Raw genomic sequence first — 20,476 nt, 5'->3', positions numbered from 1 at the left:
TTTTATAAAGATGCCCCTACATGCTCCAGGTATCCAGGTTATCAACAAACCTTACCTAGTTCCCAATAGATGCTAAATGAGTGGCTTCGATTTGAATTCCACAACTGATTTTCAAGTTCTCGTAGGCTCATTGAAAGTTTGTTTGATTTGCAAGGCAATGATGAATTTAGGACCAACAGACTCATCAACAGGTTAACGAGGGAGGCCAAAGCTGAAGGTGACAAATGATGGCAGTCTGAAGAAAGTTATAGAAGTGAAAACGAGAGTGGAGGACCGAAATCCGTTGGCTGAAAAGAACTGAAATTCAAAGGAAAGTAAACTCTATGGAAATAACAAGAATGGAAGGGATGAAAAGATAACTAAGCTAACAGAAAAAATAAAAATGAATCCTAACCTACTCAGGAAGTAACCACCATGTGGTGGTTACTGGAAGTATCTCTTAAGATGTTGGCCATTAACAGGGAGTTTTTCAGTGTCTCCCTGTAAAGTTTTCAATCTGTAAGTCCCCTGACCAATTTTCTCCTCAATTTGGAATGGGCCTAGCCATAAGTGTTGGAATTTCATGTGTTTACCTTTTGGTTCATTCAACTTGTCCCATTTCAGGACTAGCTCTCCTACTTGGTAATCTTTATCTCCTGCCAGATGGTGATCAAACCAACAATCATTTGGTGATTTCTGAATTTATTTCTAGCTTTATCTCTCAATTCCTCCAACCTCACCAGTTGGATGATCCTTTCTTGAAGTAAGGCTGAAGCAGTCCCTCTTGAAGCTTAGGAGAGTTGTAAGGAGGGAAGGGTAACGTTGGGAGGCAAGACGACTTCCTGTCCATAGACGAGGAAGTATGGGGAGTTTCCTAATGCCACTTTTGGGGTGACTCTATCAGCCCAAAGGGCGTTTGTTAGAGCATTGTGCTAATTCCTCTGGTTGTCAATGACAGATTTTCGGATTATGCGGATGAGGTTTTTATTTGAGGACTCTGCAACTCCATTTCCCTGGGGGTAATAGTTTGATGCATACCTTATGTGAATTTATTTATCAATAGCAAATTCAGTCAATTTTAGTGATGAAAAGTAAGAAGCATTGTCAAATATGAGAGCATCAGGGATGCCAAACCTGTTGATAATGAATTTCTCAATAAATGATATCACCTCGTCTTCATTTACATTCTGAATTGGGATGGATTCGGTCCAACTGGTGAAGTAGTCGGTCGCCTTGAGTATATACTTATGTTGCTATGAAGAGTTCGGAGTGATCTCACCTATGAAATCTAGACCCCATTACTAGAACAGGTGATAAATCATAACGGGCCTGAGGGGAACAGATGGATTTCTTTCTCATCCTACAACAATTTGACATACCTTGCATTTCCAAGCGTAGGCATGCGAGTCTTTGAACACTGTGGGCCAATAATATCCAGCTCTTAATATTTTGTGAGCAGTGGTCTCTCCACCGTAGCGACCACCTGCTGGGTCGTCGTGCATTTCCTTCAAGAAATTATTAGCATCATCCTTTTCCAAACACCTCAGCCAGATTCCATCATAATTTTTTCTGTATAATGTGTCATTGGCCAAGTGATACTGATTATATTTCAATCTGAGCACTCTCCTTTGTGATGCATCCATGTGTTCAGGACATGCTCCTCATGTTAGATAAAAGCGTATGTCATAATACCATGACTCAGGATCCAGAAGGGCTTCTGACATTTTTCGCTCATACATCAGCGTCTCATTAATCTAGAGGGATTCCTCCCTTAATTCTATTTATGCATTTTGCATGCTCTGCACTTCTAGTTCTTCAGATGCCCCTTCTTTATCCGCCAAGGCTTCTGCTGCTAGCCTACATAATCCCTGCCCTCGAACCATCTTCACCCACTTAATCTTGAAGTCAAATTCTTGAAGTGCAGTTATCAAATTCTCTCTCCATTCACCCATTTCTTTCTACATAAAGAGGGCTCTTACGACAAGATGAGGAACAATTACTTTAGTCCTAGCCTTTAATAAATAAGGGCGGAAGTGTTTTACGGCTTTAAAAAACACAAAGCCTTGTTTCTCCACAACTGGGTAGTTCAGTTCTGCTTCTGAATATTAGAGCTCATATAAGATATAGGGACTTCATTGCCATCATCATTTTTTTGGGTGAGGATTGCGGCATATGAAACATCAAAGGTGAAAGTGTACAACAAGAATTCCTTGTCGAAATTCGGGTTGACCAACACAGGAGCTTCTGCGATGGCCTCCTTAATTTGTTGAAATGATTTCTTAGCTTCGTCGACCCATCTATACACAACGTCTTTCTTCATCATTAGCTTCTTGGGACGCACTACTTCTGTGAAACCTGAGAAAAATTTCCTAACGAAATTGATCTTCTCAAAGAAAGATTGCATTGCCTTTTTATTTGCAGGGGGTTGTATTCTCATGATGGTCTCTATTCTTTCAGGATCAATAACAACCCCTTCTTTATAGAGGATATGACCCAGTAGTTTCCCTTTTGTAACTGCGAAGATGCTCTTCTTGGGATTCAACGATATTCCATATCTTCAACATCTTTCAAAAATCTGTTTGAGGTGATAAATATGATCCCTTTTGTGATATGAATACACCGTGATGTCATCCATGTAAACCACTACTGATCTGTTAATCAACCCTCGAAAAGTTATATCCATAGCTCTCTGGAATTTGGCGCCCGCATTAATAAGTCCAAAAATCATTTTACGATATGCGTAAGTGCCCCATTTAGTGTTGTTGTCTTAAGTTCATCCCCATTAGACATCAACACTTGGTTATATCCTGAAAACCCATCTAATAGGGACAACATTTTAGACCCAGAAACACACTGAAGAATGTGTTCCATAGAAGGGACAGGATAGTTATCCTTTTGTGATGCTTTGTTCAGGTTTCTGAAATCGATACATAGCCTGATGTCTCCATTTTTCTTTCTTACTGGCACGAGATTGGCTACCCAGCGGGTGTGTCTGACTAGAAAAATGATTTTAGCATCCAGCATTTTGTTTAATTCTTTCTTCACCAACGGTTCTAGGCTGGGATGCATCTTGCAAAGCTTTTGTTGGTAGGGCTTAGCCTCCTTTTCCAGAGGAATTACATGTTGCATAATGCTAGTATCAAAGGTTTTTAAGTCGCCATATGTCCATGCAAAGACGTCCTTGTACTCTTTAAACAGCTTAACAAATGCAGCCTTCTCTTGTGGAGAGCACCCCAAGCCCAAATTGACATTTTTTTGGTCTTCCTTTTTTCCAAGGTTGACCGATTCATAATTCATGGATGAGCTATTGGTTTTACAATTAGTCAACTTCTTGAATTTACCATGCAGGTCATACAAGTGTTCCATCTTGACAACTGACTTGGGAATCATATTGGACTGATCATTTTCCTCGTCTTCCCACTCATTCATAAGCCTGTCATGCTCCTTTTCATCAATGATTGCATTCTTGAATGTCTTCTTGCAGTGCAAGAACTCAAGGATTTGCTCGTCATCTTCGAACACATACCAATTTGAGATGTTATCAGGCACGGATGGTCTAAAAATCAATTCAGCATAACATTTATTCTTCTTTAATCTAAAATCAGGCAAAATCTTTTCAACCATACCAGCCATCAAATCAGCATCTTGGTTTTGCCCTTGACGTATGTATGTGATATTAAAAGAATCAAAACTGTCAATTAAGCTCCATACCTCATGTTGGTACCTTACCAGGTCTGGTGAATTGCATTGTATCCTTTTCCTTACCTGGTCCACAATTATCTGTGAGTCACCAAAAACTTTAAGATTTTTTACCTTCATATCAATGGCTTTTCTCAAGCCCTACAACAATCCTTCATATTCTGCGCTGTTTTTGGTGCATGCGAAATCCAACTGACTGGCCATCAGATGTTGGTTCCGTTGCAAGTCAATGAGAATGCTCCCAACACCTGCACCGTCAAGGCAGTTAGAGCCATCAAAATAGAGTGTCCAAAATATAGAATCTAATGTTACATCAATTGAACTGCTTTCTATGAAATTAGTCCTATCATCTACTATAATACAAGATAATTCATCAGTTGGATTGTAGGGGAGAGCTTCCAACTATGTGTTTGTCATAGTTTCTTCAACTGTCTCTACATGGAATTATCCAAAACAGGTTTCTGTGGCACTAACATTGAAACTATAATTCCCAAGGATAGAGTTGGTAAACATTATAGGTTCATTGGGGCCATTTAATTCCATCACCACATACTTCATGTATCTTTCTCGATCAAATCTTAGCATATCACCCCTCCCCTTTGAGATAGCAAGAGATGGGACCAATCAGTTGAGAAATATCCATTCAGTTTTACTGACCAGTCCCTACTAAGCAGCATTCCATAAGCCTTGGGTATGTCGACTACCACTATGTCAATGACTTGTGTGTATTGTGGTTTGGTAGCCATCCAAACCAACACATCTTTCAATTCCCTAATTACTTTCACATTCGTTCTGTCCAATTTCATAATTTGAGTTCTAGTTTTCTCAGGTATCACGTGAAGTATTTTAGCAATAGCGTAAGGCATAACAGTGGACGAGGCACCAGAATCTACCAAGCAATTGTGTATGTTCATGTTGAAGATTTCAAATGTGATAAGGAAAGATGGAGTCATGGATTTTGATTTCCTTCCTATCATGGCTGCACTGACATCTTGGGGCGTTCGATTTACTTTTGATAGAGTGGCTTCCATGGCTGGTGGCCTTTGGGATGTACTAGAGGTACTAACGGGTCTGGACACCGAAGTTTTGGTTTGACTACTTGGATTGGTGGGAGATTTGCAATTTCGTTCATTCATAGCTTTCAAGAGCAAATCTCTTTGCTGCATTAATTTTAGCAAATAGAAGTATGTGATATTAGCACGGGATTTCTTAAGATCATCCACAATATTGTAATCAATGTTATAAATAGGGTAGGGTAGAGTAAACATACCTATTTTTCCATTCTTAGGTGGGAGTTTACCATTTTGAGTCGCCTTCATTGTAGTTGGAGATGTATTATCTTTCTATGGATAGTTCACAACTAGAATAATCTTGGACTCGCCACTAGGTCTACCCTTCTCAACAAGAACTTTGGGAGCAGATGGCTTCAAAGGGCGAACATCTATCTTTGTCTAGTCTACAGGCTTCATCACACCCACAAGTGTCCCCTTACTTTGTGTGTGGATTTCTATCGTACTATCTCCTTCACCATCATCATTCTCATTTGTATAGAAATCCCACAGTACATTGATTTGAAATTCTTTGTCCAATTGCTCTTCTACTTGGTATTCTTCCTCATTTTCTTGTTCTAGCTCTAGCTCCACTATAGGTTCTTCGTTGTTAAGGAGCGATATGATAAGAGCCAGCTCTTCCATATTTAAATTACCTTCATTGGGTGGAGAAAGCAGTGCAAGTTGACCCTGACCACCTTCTATCTTATTACGATAGAAAAGTTTGTAAGATTTTCTGTTGTTATAATCTCCTCCATTCCTGCTTGTACTCTTTCGAGAATTCCTTTTCATATCGATGACTGTGTTTGTCAACTTCTTAATGATCTGATGCAAACCTTCCACATCTGTGGTATCCTTTTCTTTGATTTCATCCCCTTTGTTATCACTCCCATTATTCTTCTTGGATGCTTGAGAGGCTTTATTTTCTCCGGCTGTATGATGACATGCTATGAGACTAATCATTTCATTCTCGACTTTTACTGCTTCATTGATATCATCCTGTAAGGTTTGTGCACTACTCCTTTTGACCCACATTGCGGTAGGGATAGGGAGAGTAGTGATGTAGAATTCAATGAGCACCTCCTCAGTAGGTCTAACATTAGCAGAGATTCTATTGAACAAAGTGTTGAACCGGATGTTAAAATCCTTGACCTTTTCTTTGGTTTCCATTTTCAAATGGGATAGTTATAAAACTAAGGTCGCAAGTGTTTTTCATCACCACACTTGTCTAAAAAGGCCTGTTGAAAGGTAGCTCACGAGGTGATCAATCATGTTCTCAAGCTAAAGTACCATGTGGAAGCCGCACCAATCAGGGTAAAAGGGAATAACTATATCTTCATCGGCTACCCCCAACATGCACACGACTAGGAAGAAAGAGTGAATATGGTTATTGGCAGTGTCTCCCCTCTCAGGGTCGAATTTAGGCAATACTCTTTCTGCATTCTTGGGTAAGGGATGTTGCTATCCAGGTACCACTATGACATCGAGCGAGCCCAGGAAGGAGTGCTCTCAGAGGAGGTAGGAGTTGGTTCCCACCTGGTTGAAGCTGATTCCCACCTGGAAGAGGAACATTAGCCATATTATGGATAAGGAGGTTCTGGTTGAAGGTTTCTTCAAGGTGTTCTTTATTATGATTTCCCAAATTAGGCTAGGGATTACCTTCAAAGAGTGGATCCTCAGGAATTTATTCCCAAGGAGTGTCGATACTTTGCAAGGACTCTAGCACAATATCTTCAAGAGATAAGGCTGTAGAGGTCTTTTCGTTTATGGAACAGATCCTTTGCTTTCTTTTAGTTTTCGGGGGTAAAGAGTGAAATATGGTGAGCTGAGAGAGGGAACGAGCGTAAGCCTGAGTGAGTACTCTGACTAGTTCTTCTTGAGTGACAGGATACTCCCACAATGTCTCTTCTTCGAAATAAGGCTTTTCTAAAATGGGAGGAAGTATCTTTTTGACCTTTACAATCCATGCATTAATCTTTTCGAATCCATGACATTCATATATGAAATCATAAAAAATTTTGGATAGTGGTTCAAGCCCTCCTTCTAGCACCAATTTGTTGACAAGGCAAGTTTTCACTATGCCAACAAGGGGAACTAACCCAATTGCAGACCCCAATTAGATCTACTTTCATTTGGAATGGCTAGTTCCGACGGGTTTTAAAGGACCCCGTAAATTGTTATATGTGTTGAAATATTGCTTCTTGGAGGAAGACTTCAATTAAATCAACAAAGAGAAACAACTAACCTATAAGTATCAAATCCTATCTACACTAATTTTAACTACTTATGCTAATCCTAACTATTCTAATCTATCCTACAGGAGCATAACAAAAGAGATTAAACATCATATATAGATTCCAATTCCAAATGAATCAATCACCTCCCTTCTTTTTCAATATACAAATCAAAATACACAGACATAGAACAGCTGATGTAACCGCTGACACATTGAAGGCATATATGCCAAAGCGCTTCATTTCCTGGGGAAATGAATGGATGTTGATTAGAAGATGATGACTATGTGTCATCTCTTCATGATGAAACCTGGGACAATTTCACTTTCAGAATACATAGGCAATGCGTGGAAACCCAACCGAGAATGCCTAAGGCCAGATCTTTAAACGGAACACATCCACATGTATGAACTCTCCTGATCTGCTCATGCATCTTTCACTCCTTGCCTATAGAGATAATTAATATTAGTTTTAGGATTATGCAACATGACAATATGATCACAAACAAACTTTTCATTTAGCCACAGTTTTTATTTTAATCTTGCAATGCATAGCAACTATAATTATCAAACCACCGAGCCCGCTGTGACGGGTATTTCCTTTGCCCATAATATTCATTTTAACTCAAGGATTTATTAATCAATGCTTCAAAAGTGAACCATTCACTTTATGGAATTTCCCCTTGAAAACCCGGACCACAGCCTTTTATTGCAATACATAGGAAAACACAAGAAATCCACGGTTAAGCCATAAGGCCAGACTTCAAATAATATACACCTGGGCCTATAGTTATCGTTGGGTCCGCCATATCGCATCGCAATGCTTCAATGGCGAGTGAATGGACCTTGGGTTTCATTGAAGCCTGATTGTGATATGCGATGGGCTCTGGACCCGAAATATATATATGCTGCGCTTAATAGTCCCAGCAGGTCCACCCTATGGGCTTTTCCTTTTAAATACCAGACCACAACACTTTATTGAAAACATGGGAATACATGGGAAAACCCGCATCCAACCATAAGGCTGGACTTGAAATACTATATACCTGAATTCATAGTTATCGGCGGGTCCGGTATATCACAGTGCACCTTATATATAACCCTTGGGTTCCGCTGATTGCGATATGCGATTGGGGAAGTGACCCGATAATGTATGTATTATACTTGATAGTCCTGTCGGGTCTGCTGTATCGCATCGGCCTTATGGCTCAGCTTTGACTCCCACCGATTGCGATATGCGAAAGGCTCCAGACCCGAAAATATATATATTATGGTTAATAATGTCGTCAGGTCCGGTGTATCATGGTACGCATGTTGATTGCGATAAGCGAAAAAGGGTATGTTATGCATGTTTTGTGAAGCATTTCCATTATAAAGAGTTATAATGGGAATAAAGGTGCGATAGAAGGTTTTGTGGGTTGAATCCAAATACAACCATAATAAAGAGTTGGGGTTGGTTATATGCGTGAGCATAGAGCACCGTGAAGGTTTACGGGGATTGAAAAGTCCCGATGAAGGAAATGAATGAAGGGTTGGGCTGGGTCATGAATGAACCATGCAGCAGAGATCTATTAAAGGGGGTCTTGACCATTAAGAATTGAAGCTTTGACTCAACACAAAGTTAAAAAATAGATCATTCGGAGAAGTGTAAGATCAAACTTCTAGGGACCCATTCAAATTTGCTACCAGAGCAAGTTTTAATAGGGTGGTGGTTGTGGCCACAACAATTCCCTATCTCAAGGATGAGAAAGAAAATATTGAAAGGTTCATCAGTGGATTACCATTGTCATTAAAAGATCAGATTGAGTTTGATTAGCCTTTGTCATTGGAGGAAGGAATCAGGAAGTTCAAGAATTGTTATGAGTATTCAAAGTGTAAGCTTGAGTTCAAGGTTGGATTGAAAGGTAATGAGAAGACTAAAGAAAAATGTCCCAAGAAGCGAGGAAGTTCTCAGGATGCAAGTGACAAGAAAAATTTAGCCCCTCATAAGAATTTTATAGTAGCTTAGAAAGGACATGGGTCTTAACCTAGAGAACAACTAAATAAAGGCAACAAAAATGATCTGTTGAAGTGTTGGACATGTAGTAAATATCATCTCAAGAATTATTGTCCATTATACCGACGTGGGAGGCCATAGATCTACGGTGCTTAGGAGGCACAAAAAATTGGGTATGTTGGTTAGAGCATTCTCCAAATCTATGCAACACTTGATAACATGAAGGCAAACCATCAGACATATATTATTGAGATGGAAGGTAAGCTTCATGATCAATTTGCTTCCATTTTTCTTAATATTGGATCTAATTGTAGCTATGTTAGTCCCCAAACTGGTGGATCAGTGTTGTTTGAGTAAAAAAGTCCATGCATAATCTTCATTGTTGTAGTTGGCTATAGGGACCAAGAGAAGAGTCAATCATTGGGTGAGATCTTATGCATTTGAGCCTAATGGCATGCCTACAACAACACACCTAAATGTGCTTCCTTTGGGTTCATATAGCATGATTTTGGGCATGGATTGGCCATTTACTCATAGGAAAAAGGTTGATTGTTATGATAAGTCCATTGAGTGCCTGGATGATGAGGGAGAAAAGAGAATATTCTAGGGAAAGAAGAAGCATACATCAGTGAGAATGGTTAGAACTATGCAAGCTAAGCGCAATTTCATGAAAGGGTGTGTATTTTTTGTAATTCATGTTTCCAGTGACAAAGGGAAGGATGTTGAGGATGATGAAGTCCTGAGGAGGTATCCTTTCTTAAAGCAGTTTCAGGATGTGTTTCCTGCATAGATTCCAAAGTTTCCTCCTCATAGAGAGGTGGATTTATTTATTGAGTTTCTACCAGGAGTAGCAGCAGCATCTAAGGCACCATACAGGATGAGCACTATGGAGTTGGTGGAATTAAATTTGTAGCTTAAAGAGATGCTTGATAAGGGATACATAAGGTCGTGTTTGTCGCCTTGAGTTGCACCAATGTTGTTTGTAAAGAAGAAGGACCTAACTATCAAATTGTGCATTAATTATAGGCATCTAAACAAGGTGATTATTAAGAATAGGAACCCATTTCCTTGGATCAATGATTTATTTCATCAGCTAAAGGGAGCAGTGATATTTTCAAAGATTGATTTGAGATAAGGATACCATCAGGTGCACATCAAAAGATAAGACATCTAGAAGACTACATTTTGTACAAGATATGGGCACCATGAGTTCGTGGTGGTTACTTTTGGTCTTACCAATGCTCCAACCACCTTCATGTATTTGACGAAAAATGTTTTGTGCCCTTAACTAGATAAGTTTGTGATAGTATTTGTTGATGATATATTGGTATATTCAAAGAATGAGGAGGATCATGTAGAGCACCTAGCAATAGAATTGAGATTGTTAAGAGACAATTAGTTGTATGCCAAGCTTAGTAACTATAACTTCTTTTAGTATAATATTCTTTAGTTGGGACATGTTGTTTCTAAGGAAGGGATAGTAGCGGATCCAAAAATGATTAAGGCGGTGTGGCCAACTTCGAAGAATTTGGATAAGTTCATATTATTCATGGGAGTAGAAAGTTATTATAGGAGGTTCATCAGGAATTTCTTGAAGATTGGATATCCTATCACATCTTTGCAGAGAAAAGGAAATAAGTTTGAATGGACCGGTAAGGGTCCATTGATATTTGATCAGCTGAAGCACTTTGTTACCAATGCTCTGATTTTGAATATTACAGATCCTAAAAAGGATTTTTTGGTTTGAATAGATGCATGTAAGGAAGGACTTGGTGGAGTCTTCAAACAGGAAGGACAAGTGGTTTTCTATGAATCAAGGTAGTTGAATGAGCACGATCCAAATTATGTGACTCATGACCTTGAGTTGGAAGTTATCATTCATGCATTGAATATGTCGTGACATTACATCCTTCACGGGAGCTTCATCTTGATGAGTTATCACAATGGATTAAGGTATTTGTTTGACCAACCCAATATGAATGTAAGGAAAGTTAGACGGTTGGCTACTCTCAGCGAGTTTGATTTTGATTTCAAGTACATCAAATGAAAAGAGAATTGGGTTGCAGATGCTTTCAGTAGGGGAGTGTAGGTGAATGATATTTCAATTGTGATATCTTATGGGATAGATTTATAAGAGTGTATCTTACAAGTAGGGAAACATCATTATAAGTATCAATAACTGAAGTAGAGATTGAAATAATAGGGTAAGGGTGATCAAGATGAGGAGTATTGCCTCATAGAAAATGGCTTGGTTAGATTTAGGATAAACATTTATTTTCCATATAATGGTGAGTTGAATAAGATTATTTTGAGAGAGTTTCATGTCAAGCCATATTCAGGCCACCCCAGGCATCAGAAGAGTTTGACAGTTGTTAACAAGTTCTACTATTATCTGAATTTGAAAAACGAGATGGCTAAGTTTGTTGCTAAGTGCTTGGATTGTCAACATTGAAATCTGAATGCAATCATCCAGTTCTTTTATTGTAGCCAATTCTAATTCCAGAATGGAAATGGGAGGTCATTTCCATGGACTTGATTATAGGGTTTCCTAAGACATTGAGGCATCATGACTCCATGGTTGCGATTGACAAGTTGAGTAAGGTAGCTCACTTCATTGTGGTGAAGTATAGAAATTCATCTAGTGAAGTGGCTCAAGTTTTTATCAGGTATATAGTGAGGTTACATGGAGTTCCCAAGAATATTATGTCAAACAAAGATGTTGAGTTTACTACTAAGTTTTTGAAAGAGGTTTTTGTAGCCTTGGGAACAAAGTTAGCCTTTAGTACAGCTTATCACCTGTGGAAATATGGACAGACGGAGAGGGTTAAAAGGATCCTTGAGGATATGTTGAGGATGTATTTCATGCATTAGTAGAGGCATTCAGAGGAGTATATTCCATTGATAGATTTTTCTTAAAATAATGGGTATCAAGAATCCTTGAAGATGAGTCCATTTGAGGGTCTCTATAGGTGGATTTGTAATACTTCTATGATCTAGATTTATCTAGTGAGAAAGGTGTTGATTGGACCCAATATGTTGGAAGAGATCGAATAGGAGATGTAGGTTAATAAAAGGACATTAAAGGCAACACAAGACATGTAGAAGAGTTATGTGGATGAACATAGAGAATTCAAGGAGTTTCAAGTTGGGGAGCATGTATACTTACGCATCAAGCCAAAGAGTGCTGGAAATAATATTGAGAGGGGGCGTGAGTCAATATTTACAATTCAATAATTTTTCATTTCCCAGTGAATTGAACTTACGTGTGCACGCAACTGTGATTAAGGAAACTAGTGTATACCCAAAGAACTTATGATTTAGTTAATTCATCATGTGTTGATCTTTAATCAGAGCATCAATGTCTTATTATACAGTAACTATGTGCAGTAATAACATAATAAACTATCACACACAAGCAATACACATGAACACCAATATTTTAGGTGGAAACCCAATGTGGGAGAAAAACCACCTATTGTTTTCGTCTCTACCTTACTTTTAATATAAAAAAAAATTGTTTACAATCTTGTACTAGTGCAGATTCACACCAGTACACAGGCACCCACCTGCTAAATGCTACAACCTTCTCTCATTCTCCAACTTCTACTTGAAGGGAGCTACAACCCCCTAGATCTTGTCCTAGCCAATATTTTTACTAGTACATAGGTGCTGACCTACAGAAGGCTACAACATTCTCTCTTCCTCCAAGGACCACATTTCATAAATTTTCAGATTGGATGCACCAGGTACACAACAACACAAGATGAAGGCCTCCTTTCATCAAATTTTCACATGGACCCATCAGAAACTTTAAAACTCAAACTCTATAATAATATCTACATCAACCAACAATCAGTCAATCTGAATAGTCAGATCATTGTCACCAAAACATTGTGCTAAACCCAGAAACCTACATCTTCATTCAAAACTAGTTGCAATGTCAAGAATCATACATCAGAATACATACGCTACTTTAATGAACCCAACCTTCATGCATATGCTACTTCCTTTACCCAAACTTGCGTATACCTCCAAAACTACTGAAACATTGTTGGGTTGTGTTATATTCTTTCCATGACTAGCCTACATAGTTAACTGGGGGGTTAAAGGGGGGGCCAGAGCCACCCCTTCATTGCGCCAATTGCGCAGCAGGGGGATCACAAGGGGGGCGGCAGCCCCCCCTATTCATGGGGTTTGAGGGTGGTGAGTTATCCCCCCTCTATGGGGTTCGGGCAACACCTTGGGGAAAAACGTTTTGGACCCTATATTAGGTTGGACGTACCTACCTATGGTTTTGTGCATGGTTTTCGCACATGGTTTTGGGCGATGGTTTTCGGTCCATGGTATTGGATGCTTTAGCATGTATATATGTATTGTAACATTGAAAGGAACATAACGAAAGATAAAGATAGTAGTCCCGGTTTTTGGATCCAGGGGAAAATCTCTGTGTATATGTGTTTTATGTGTTATGTTATCACTATTGTTTATTTTTTGTGTTTTAGAATTCATATGCAGGTAATTTATGTATGGGGTTAAAAACCTAGAATTGGTATTAGAGTTGTTTTGGCTTCAAGGGGACGCCTTTTTTGCTAAGGGGTTTTGCTCGGGCCTGTGGTAGACCTTGTTCAATGGGAGATCTGCGGGATCGATTCTGGTGGTGAAAGAAGATAGCGAGCAGTGGAAATATAGAGATCGAGAAATTTAATGGTCGGTTTTTTGAGTTGTGGAAACTTAAGATGGAGGATTTGTTGGTGGATAAAGATTAGTGGATCACAGTATATCCAGGTACTAAACCAACGGGAGTTTCTGATGAAGAATGGAAGAATTTGGATCGGAAGTCAAAGAGAAAAATACGATTGTGTATCTTAGATTCAATATTGCTGAATGTTTCAGGCGAAGCTACGGTGAAGGCTTTGTGGGACAAATTAGGGACTTTGTACCAATCTAAGTCTCTGGTGAATAAATTGTTCCTACGAAAAAAGCTATATAACATGAGGATGAAAGATGGAGACTCGGTGACAGAGCATCTGAACACATTTAATATTGTGGTAAGCCAGTTATTGTCTATTGATATTAAAATTTCAGATGAAGATAAGTGCATCAGTTTGTTGTGTTCTCTACCATATTTGTGGGATAGTCTACTTATTGCAATAGGTAGCAATGCAACTGCCTTGCACTTTGAAGAAATAGTCTCATCCTTGCTGACGTAGGAGATGAGACGTAAAAATATGGAGAGCCAGAATGGTGATGCCTTGTCTGTACAAGGACGGTACCAAAACATAAAAAAAATAAGTCATCGAGTGGGAGATCTAAATCTAGAGGGAGATCTAAATATCCAAGAAAGCCTGTAAAGGTGGTGTGCTAGAAATGTGGAAAGGAAGGGCACTACAAAAAGTACTATAAATCTAAATCTCCTGACAAAGGAAAGGGATCTGATGATGCTCCTTCTACAGAGGAGAAAACTACCTCAAATGAAGGTGGGGATGTGTACTTGGCTTCTTCAAGTACACATGTAGATCATGAGGCATGGTTGATTGACTCAGGTGCATCCTTTCACTTCACTCCCATAGAGAGTGGTTCTATGTGTATGAAATATATGATGGTGGTGATGTCTTCTCGGGGGGTGACAAGAAGGCTAGACTCATTGGTCGTAGAAAAGTAAAGTTGAAGTTGCAAGTTGGAAGGGTTAGAACACTTCTAAGTGTTCTGCATATTCCTGCATTGGCCAGAAATATGATTTTTGTAAGAAATTTGGATGATGCAGGTGTAAAAACAGTGTTCGAGAAGGATACCTACAAGATGGTTTAGGGAGCACTAGTATTGATTTGGGGAGTTCGGATTGGAACTCTGCACAAGCTGCAAGATAGAACTGTTGTTGATGGGTGCAACAGTTTTGTGGTCCCTGAAAGTGGAGCGAAAAATCTAGTGGTCTCTGGAGAAAACACCATGATATGGCATCAAAGGCTTGGACATATTGGTTAGAATTCCTTCAAATACTTCATGGTAAAGGTATTGTAGAAGGTATGACTAATAGCTCTCTGGATTTTCATTTCTATGAAAATTTTGTATATGGGAAGCAGAATTTGGTGAGTTTCCCCTTTGGTGGTAAGAGGGCAAAACAAATATTAGAGCTTGTGCACAATGATGTGTTTGGACCTGTGAAGGTTCCATCACTGGGTAAGTTTGTGTACTATGTATCATTTATAGATGACTTCTCAAAGAATACATGGATATATCTCCTCAAGAATAAATCTTAAGTCTTTGATAGGCTTAAAGAATTTAAGGCTCTGGTGGAAAAGCAAACAGGGCAGAAGACAAAGGTGCTAAATATAGATAAGGATGGAGATTTTTGCAACAAGGAATTTGAATAATTCTGTAAGAAGTGTGGTATAACCCGATAGAAGACTACTCCATACACACCTGAGCAAAATGGAGTTGTAGAAAGAATGAACAAGACGTTGATGAAGGGGACTTTGGCTGTTGATGATGTGGTATAAAAAGATTGATAGATTTATACGGGGACTTGGCTTCACTAAAAGCAAAGAAGATCATTGTGTGTATTTTAAATTAATTGGTGACCATGTTATTTATCTGGTCTTGTATGTAGATGACATGTTTCTAGTTGGGAATGACAAAGAAATTATCCAGGATTTGAAGACCCAATTTTCCTCCAAATTCGACATGAAATATCTTGGTGCTACAAACTATATTTCGGGCATGGAAATTAAAATAGATTGGGCAAAGAGGAAGCTCTGTTAAACCAGAGGATGTATGTCAAGATAATATTGCAGAGGTTTAATATGCAGGATAGTAAACCAGTGAAGGTTCCTATTCCTGTAGGTGTAAACTTATATGTTGAACAGTGTCCCAAGACACAAGAAGAGGAAGAGGACATGTCCCATGTTCCATATGCAAGTGCAGTAGGTAGCCTAATGCATGCAATGGTTTGTAATAGACCAGACATTGCATATGTAGTGGGAGTATTAAATAGGTTTAAGTCAAAACCAGGGAAGGAGCATTGGACAATATTGAAGCTGGTTTTCAAGTATTTGCGTGGCACTATGATTATGGATTGTGCTACCAAGGAAGACCAGGATTGGACAGAGTGTTGGATATTCGTGACTTTAGTGATGCAGAATGAGCTAGAGATCTGGATCAAAGAAGATCTACAAGTGGGTATGTGTTTAACCTATTTGGACGTGCAGTTAGTTGGATGAGTAAGGAACAATCTGTAGTGGCACTATCAACTATAGAGGCAGAATACATGGCAGCCACTCATGCAAGCAAGGAAGCAGTTTGGTTATAGAGATTGTGTTCAAGTATGGGGTTAGTACAGGGAGCTATAAGGATAGACTATGACAGCCAAAGTGCTTATCATTCAAAGACAAAACACATTGATGTTCAGTATCACTTTGTGAGGGATATGATATTAGACAAAAAGGTGTTGCTGGTAAAGGTGGACACTTTGAAGAATACTGCAGATGCATTGACAAAATATGTGAGCTCTAAGAAGTTTTCTTGGTGTAGAGAAACAATGGGCATTTTAGGGCTACATAAATGACTAAGCTCTCCTGTAGCCCCCTATGGATAGAAAACAACAAGTGGGAGAATGTTGGGTTATGTTATATTCTTTCCATGACTAGCCTACATAATTAACCAGGGGGTTAGAGTGGGGGTGAAGACCCCCTTCATTGTGCCAATTACCTAGCTGGGGGGCTGCAACACCCCCTGTCCAGGGCGTTTCAGGGTGGTGGGTAGCTCCCCTCTATGAGGACTGGGGCATTGGCTAGGGGAAATTTTTTTGGACCCTATATTAGGTTGGGCATACCTACCTATGGTTTTGTGCATGGTTTTTGCACATGGTTTTGGGCACGATGGTTTTCAGTCCATGGTATTGGATGCTTCAGCATGTATATATATGTATTGTAACATTGAAAGGAACATAATGAAAAATCAAGCTGGTAATCCTGGTTTTGGGATCCAAGGAAAAACATGTGTATATGTGTTTTATGTGTTATGCTCTGGCTATTGTTTATTTTCTATGTTTTAGAATTCGTATGCAAGTAATTTCTATACGGGGGTTAAAACCAACAAACATAAAACTTTTGAATCAAATTTGTACCAACCACTAATATTCTGAACATCTACTGTCAAATTACGGATATCTAGAGATTCCGCAGTAAAGATCGCCCTTCTCAGTTAATTAATCAATCAATCAAACTCAATATCCTTATGCATTTAGTTCTACTTTCAAATCTAAGAAGACATCATTGACAAACAATAGTAAACCAATAGCACTGATCAGATAGATCAGTCGTTTCTGATTAACATGATTTTCTTTTGTATACACTACTTGGATGGTTTGAACCAGTGTGCATACACGCTTCACCAAGGAAAACCAATGTATATGTCTACAAATACTAACTTACAACTTCGCTGCTATTCCAAATTTCCAACATACCCAGATCATGATATTTAAAGAATAAAACATGTGTAAGCAATAAGATCTAGCCTAACTAATATCAGATCATTCAATGATAAGTCATTTCAGCTCTCATGATCCTGATCCAACATTGAATTCAAGGTGCACACAATATTTCGTATTATATCATAATCATAGCCCCTGCAACATAAAATATACCTCAAATAGAAGTATTCCTTAGAAACCCTTTCACCTGCACACTTGACCCTTTGATCTTCTCCTCCTTAAATAGTTTTTGTTCTTCCTCAATACCTTGAACCAAAACAACACTTAGAACCTATGGTATTCTTGGTCAGGATCAAATAGTCTTTACTCCGCTCAATACTGTGGGCTACTACCATGGTATTGACCCTTAGTTTTCTTTAATCTTGAATTTCCTTGATTTTCCAGCCCATACGTGATTTTCCTCTTGTGAAAGTGCATTCATACGTATACACTCTTTTTGTTCGGTTAACCCACGTGTATACACTACTTTATCAAAGTGATCCTACGTATACAACTTAAACTACCTTACAACATCCTTTTACTTCAACTTCTTGATTCTTACTAGTAGACCTTTTTTCCAACTTCTTGTTCTTCCGTACCAATGCCCTGTTACCTCTGAATTGACCTGTTACAATGTGAGTTGCCTTTTATCAAATCTGAATGGACCTGTTAGTGAGTTTCCATCAAGGACAACACTTGTATCATAATGCCAGTAATCTCCCCCTTTGGACTTGATGGAAACCATATGGGTGTTGATTGCTTCAAGTTGTTGAACCTTTTAGAGATATCAAGCAACACCAAAATACTCTCTCCCCCTTTGACATCAAGGGAAAAGGGCGGACCAAGATATTCTCCCCCTTCAAGGTACACTATGTTGTCCATGCTCCCGTTGAGTACATGTAGAGTCTACAGAGATATTTTTCAAAATAATAACATGAATCTATAACTCAAAAATGTGAGTATGACCTTCCTATCACCAATGACTCATACATACATCAACCACCCATCCAAATGGGGATACACCAAATTTGACTCATCCACCCAACCAGGTGGGGATATACCAATTGTTTATACATGACTGGAATATAACAATTATTACATCATCCTTCCCATACATAGTGGGGATACAAATTAAATCATATGTCCAATAGGACTCAAAAAATAGACTATGATAAAAGGAGACATATTACACCCTAGATCTTTACATGACCTAAGCGATAATGAATATCTGAAATCATAGCTAAAATTAGCAACCATAATGCCAATAATGTAGAATGTTTGTGAAGGCTAATTCTCCCCTTGAACCAATGCTACCTGTGCATTGTCAACAAATCATTCATCAAGGCATCTTCACCAGGAAGATAAAAATCAATGAAAATAGCATATCAGCATACTGTAATCATCAATATCAGACTGATCACCCATGACAGAGTCTGACTCATTGTTTTTCTATCAGAAAAACATATATGTTCCTGCAACAACAGAAAGTCACGTATATACATGACTATCCTTCATGAAACCCATGTATAGGAACCTTCTTCTAGGAACTGGATTTAACAGCAGGATGATGCAGAAACTACTCCTAGCTTTTGTCTGAGATATTCAAATGTTTCTATGAGAAGCAGTTTGGTAAATATATCAGTACTTTAACCTTTTGTGAAGAGGGAAGATACTCCAATTTAACCTTTTGTTCAAGCACTTGTTCTCGTAGAAAATGGTATTTAATGGGTATGTGCTTGGTCTTGGAGTGCATGACTAGATTTTTCAAAATACTGATGGAACTTGTATTATCACATAAAATGGAGATGGGTGGAGAAAATGTGATTTGAATGTCTTGCAATGTTTGCATCATCCAGAGTAGTTGTGTGCAACAAGATGCAGTAACCACATATTCTGCTTTAGCTATAGATAAGGCAATCAAACTTTTTTTCTTATTGAACCAAGATACTAACTGTGATCCCATATAGAATGCACCTCCATTGGTGCTTTTCCGATCATCAACATTTCCTGGAATCTGCATCTGTTTATGCATGAAGAGTAAGATTTGTATCTTTAGGATACTATAGAACAAAGTCTTGAGTTCCTTGAAGATATTTGAATATTCTTTTTACAGCCTGAAGATGTGATTCCTTTGGATTTGCTTGGAACCTTCCAACAATTCCTACTGCATCCATGATATCAAGTTTGGTACCTGTTAGATAGAGAAGACTTCCAATCATATATTTGTATGCTGGTTGATTCAATGTAGGTGATTCATCGTTTGAACTGAGACTGCATCCTATTATCATTGGAGTACATACTAGTTTAGAATCTTCCATTCCATACTTCTTCAAAATCTGCTTGAGATATTTAGTTTGTGAAAGAAAAATACCATCTTTTGTTTGATGTACTTGTAGACAAAGAAAATAAGTAAGTTCACCAAGTAAGGACATTTCGAATTCTTGTTGCATAACCGAAGCAAAGTTCTAACTCATAGATTCTTCATTGTTGTGTTGTCGATGCTAGACCCGCTAACATGTCAAGGGGATGTCCCCCGTAAGAAGTCCCAATTATACCTCAGACCGTTTTGTGTAGGAGTCCTAGCAATGAGTCGTAAGGTAATGCCTTAACTGCAATGTCGCACAGAGGCAAGTAGAATAAATTTGTCAGCAACAAGGGTGTGACTGATGTAGTGAGTCAAGGAAGGTGTATGAGAGGTTCCAACACTTCGAAGGGGGAAGGAGGTGAAGGTGAGTTCCAGGTTGAAAGGGATCAATCAAAACTCATCTAGGAACTCACAACACAAAGGACATGCATATCTTCCAGTGGAGTAGTCCATCAAGTAAGATAACATGTGCAGCACTCACAAATCAATCTGAGCCAAGTGCGACAGTTGTTATGGCAATGTTCAAGTGAAAGGTCTGTTTGATGTCTGATAGAGCAGTCGACATAGATGGTGATAGTATTAACAACATATGCAACACATTAACAACAAGATTCATATAATTGCATGTGAATCAGTTCATACACAGGTACGTAAGTTAAACAACATATATCATTAAAGCAACGAGACC

The sequence above is a fragment of the Pinus tabuliformis genome, chromosome 5_2 (assembly GCF_031772625.1).
Source record: "Pinus tabuliformis cultivar Carrire ecotype Pingquan chromosome 5_2, CPIR1, whole genome shotgun sequence".
Classification (NCBI taxonomy): domain Eukaryota; kingdom Viridiplantae; phylum Streptophyta; class Pinopsida; order Pinales; family Pinaceae; genus Pinus; species Pinus tabuliformis.
The sequence above is the reverse complement of the archived record's forward strand: the minus strand, read 5'-3'. Positions refer to the sequence as shown.